Source organism: Salvelinus sp. IW2-2015, linkage group LG31, assembly GCF_002910315.2.
Source record: "Salvelinus sp. IW2-2015 linkage group LG31, ASM291031v2, whole genome shotgun sequence".
NCBI lineage: Eukaryota > Metazoa > Chordata > Actinopteri > Salmoniformes > Salmonidae > Salvelinus > Salvelinus sp. IW2-2015.
Window position 1 is genome coordinate 29,215,417 of NC_036870.1, and position 3,917 is coordinate 29,219,333.

Genomic DNA, 3,917 nt, shown 5'->3' on the forward strand with positions numbered 1-3,917 from the left:
ATCACATTTAGTGCATTCATCTTCAGATAGCTGGGTGGAGACAACCACTGATCACATTTAGTGCATTCATCTTAAGATAGCTGGGTGAGACAACCACTGATCACAGTTAGTGCATTCATCTTAAGATAGCTGGGTGGAGACAACCACTGATCACAGTTATAGTAAATACACTTGGGTTTGCTTTTATTTTATTCAATGAACTGTTATCCAGTCAGTCTTTCCCAGAAGCATCATATCAGTAGTATGCCGCTGACTGTTTAGTTGGGGTAAACATCTGGATTGGATTACAGTGTCACGCACACTAGTGTTTTCTCTACGAGCTCAATCTTTAGCCCGTCCCCCTCCTGGGGTTGTTTGTCTCCGCTGGAGGAGATCCAGATCATTGTTGTTTTCATTCAGTGAAATAAGGTGGGAAGAGTGATCTTCTCCCTAGCTGTTTGATATGGAGAGAAAACAAARCTGTAAAGGTGCGTGKGTGGTGTGTGTCTGTGTGTGAATGTGTCAGAGAGACCCGAACTCTGACCACAAACTCATCTCCTGAGGGAAAATCAGGGATCAGTCAGCATTCTAGAACCCTTCTCTTTTCTCTGGAGAGCTAGACTCTCTGGAGAGCTAGACTCTCTGGAGAGCTAGAGGATGGTTAAAGATGACAGTAGTGCTACCTAGCTGCTGTTGGCTTTACATTTCATATTTAATACTCATACAATCATATGATCCATGTCCAGAATAGGCCATCTACATTGTTTGAGCAATATATTGAAAATTACCTTCGTGGAAATAACACATTGATAAAGGATACAATTTGTGTCCCTTGAAAATGTTTATGGTGTTGCCGCGTCCAACAAGACAATTGCATAGGACTTAAGAGTTTTCTAAACTGGATTTAAAGGGATCTTTAACAGTTCTGGTATTTGAGCAGCCAGCCTCTGTGATAACAGTCCCTCCCCACCCCTTCATGATCCCTCTCCCTACCAGAAGGCTTTCCTGTGGAAAATATTTTGGTCTGCGTCTGTTTATCCACAGCCCCGGCCAGCCAGGGTTCAGAAAGAGAGCAATCGCCAGATATTGTGGTGATGGGTGGAAATCTCAGCCAGTGTTCATGGAAGAAGAGGAATTTCTCAGAATTAGAAAGATCCTTTAGGCAGATCTGGCAACGGAACCGACAACACTGACGTGGTCATCCTTTGTATACCTTAGCCACTGTAGCATTTAGACATTTACTATCTTTATTCATGTGATTTGTGTGAAATATTTGGTTTCATATGATTATGTATTCCTGTACACAAATCAGGGTTGAGATCGTCAACTGGGAGAAAGTAAAGGAGGGAGGGAGAGAGGGAGAGAGGGAGAGCGGGAGAGAGGGAGAGAGGGAGAGGGAGAGAGGGAGGGGGAGAGAGAGGGAGAGAGAGAGAGAGAGAGAAGGAGGTCTGGCACAGAGCAAGAGGAGTCTGCTGTGGGATCAGTCTCTGCATGAATCCGTCAGACACGTTTAAACCTTCCTCATCCAGCAGCAGAAACTTCAGACTGTTGTCTCACTCTGCCGATGGGACCACCGCTTTCCACAGAGCTCAGAGGATGCACCTTTTCAAGTCCTGCTTTGGAAAACCGGTACAGATCATGGCTGGGAAGGGGTGGTGGTTGTTTAGGTGGCTTTCTGTGTGGATTTGTACTGCTGGTACTTGGATACCTGGAAAGATGTTTAACTCTCAACAAGGTGCTCCTGAAGCGCTGAGGATTCCTTCTGTGCATATAGTTATCTCACTGCACTGTCTGTGTTTGCATATCTTTGTGGTCAGTCAGGGTGGCATAAATATATTTTAGATTCTACTGGATGGATGATTGGTTGATTTGGTATTGTTTGTTGGTAGCAGGGAATGAGGGTTAACACAGCAAGATAAAAGAACAGATCCGTTTCAAACGGAATTGTGAGTTCTATGCTCTCATGGAATTAAACACTAGCGAGAAATCGGCAGTCATGTCATCTTATGTTGTAAGAAACAGACTCTATAGTATTCTATTTAAAGGCTACTGTAACAATGGTTTTAGTGATAWATTAGGTTTTAATCTTTGAGGTTGTGGTTATGAGGTGGTCAGCTAGTAGCTAGCTAGTTCTCTGACCCCCTGCTATGTGTTCTCGTCAGAAGCCAGAATCCAGGAACTCGCGGGGCAGCATTGACAGGGAGGACTGCAGTCTCCAGGGGCCGGTGAGTTTCCCATGACCCACCGTTTGTTTAGGTTCATACCCCCAGAGGGACGGAGCAGGAAATATTGTTTTTCAATAAACCAATGTATTTATTAAATTTTTCCATTTCAATAATTCTTCCAACAAACATTTTGTCTGAATTTTATAGCGCTGGCCTCAGTAATATACACATATACTACCTTAGTAATATACACATATACCACCGTCAGTAATATAACACATATACTCTACTCCGTAATATACACATATACTACCTTAGTAATATAGCACATATACGTTACCCTCAGTATAATACACATATGCCACCTCAGTAATATAACACAATATACTACCTTTCAGTAATATACCACATATACTACGTCAGTAACATACACAATATTACTTACCTCAGTAATATACACATTAGCCACCCAGTACTATACCATCATATACTACCTTTAGTTCAATATACACATATACTACCTCGTAGTAATATACACATATACTCCTTTAGCTAATTATACACATTATGCCTATCCCTCAGTGAATATACAACTATACTGACCTCCAGCAATATACACATATACTAACCCTCAAGTTAATTAACATTTTACTACCCTTAGTAAATATACACCTACTACTACCTGCAGTAAGTATACATATATACTACCTCAGTTAAATTATCACACATTACTACTGTTAGTAATATACACATAGTAACTACCTCAGTAATAATCACATATACTACACCTCCAGTTAAATATACACATATATATGTACTACCTTTGAGTAATATACACAATACTGACCTCAGTAATATAACACGAATGATACCTAACGCTTGGGGAATTTTCAGTCCTGGGTTTTTTTTCCTGGAGGTCCCAAACACGTCTGTTTTGTCTTTCTACCTGGTAGTTAATTGCACTCACCTRGTGTCCCAGGTCTGAGTTAGTCCCTTGTTAGAAGGACAGAAAACCAGAAGGGTTTCGGCCCTCCTGAACCGATATTGGACAGCCCTGTTCAAGCTGGACACTCTGAACCAGCCCAGTCCCACTAGGCCGACATATTGGGACTAGGGAGGGTGGGAACTGAACTGTGGCAACAGTTTCTCATGCCATCATCTCTCTCTGCTGCTGGATAATCTTTAAAAACAGGCGTCAGCTATAGAACACCCACAAACCAACCAGACCCATTTACACAGTAATTACAGAACAAAACTGTGGGTCTCTGCTCTGAGAAGAGGAAACATCCGAATGTAGATGGGAGAAGAAAACACCATAGTGTGTTAAAATCAAGAGAGAAGAGGGTTTTGGGGAGGAGCTGGAGAAATGTAGCTGTCTGCTTGTCTCTGAGGGTCTGAGATATGCTGTGCTGTTAGCCACATGGGACCCACAACAACACTGAAACACACTGGGCCCATGGGAAGCMCTAATCCAGAGTGCTGTTGGAAAAGCACAGTCAGCCAGCCAGACAGACAGAAAAGTGCCAGTGTGCCTTTCTAATCATTTGTTTGTCTTTCTATGTTTCCCCTCAGACAGGAAACATATACCAACCAGTGGGACTGGGGAAACCAGGTAAGACAGTCCTCAGCACATATGTCACTACACATACTGGAATGGCAACATGAGTCTATCTACTCTGTGTGTTCTGATATTCGTGTATCTTTCTCTCTTTTAGACACACACACACACACACACACACACACACACACACACACACACACACACACACACAC

At 42.5% G+C, this 3,917-nt stretch overlaps 1 pseudogene; it reads left to right on the forward strand.

Moving 5' to 3' along the window:
- Positions 1-3,917, forward strand: part of LOC111955697 (focal adhesion kinase 1-like) — a 143,949-nt pseudogene that overhangs the window by 125,026 nt on the left and 15,006 nt on the right.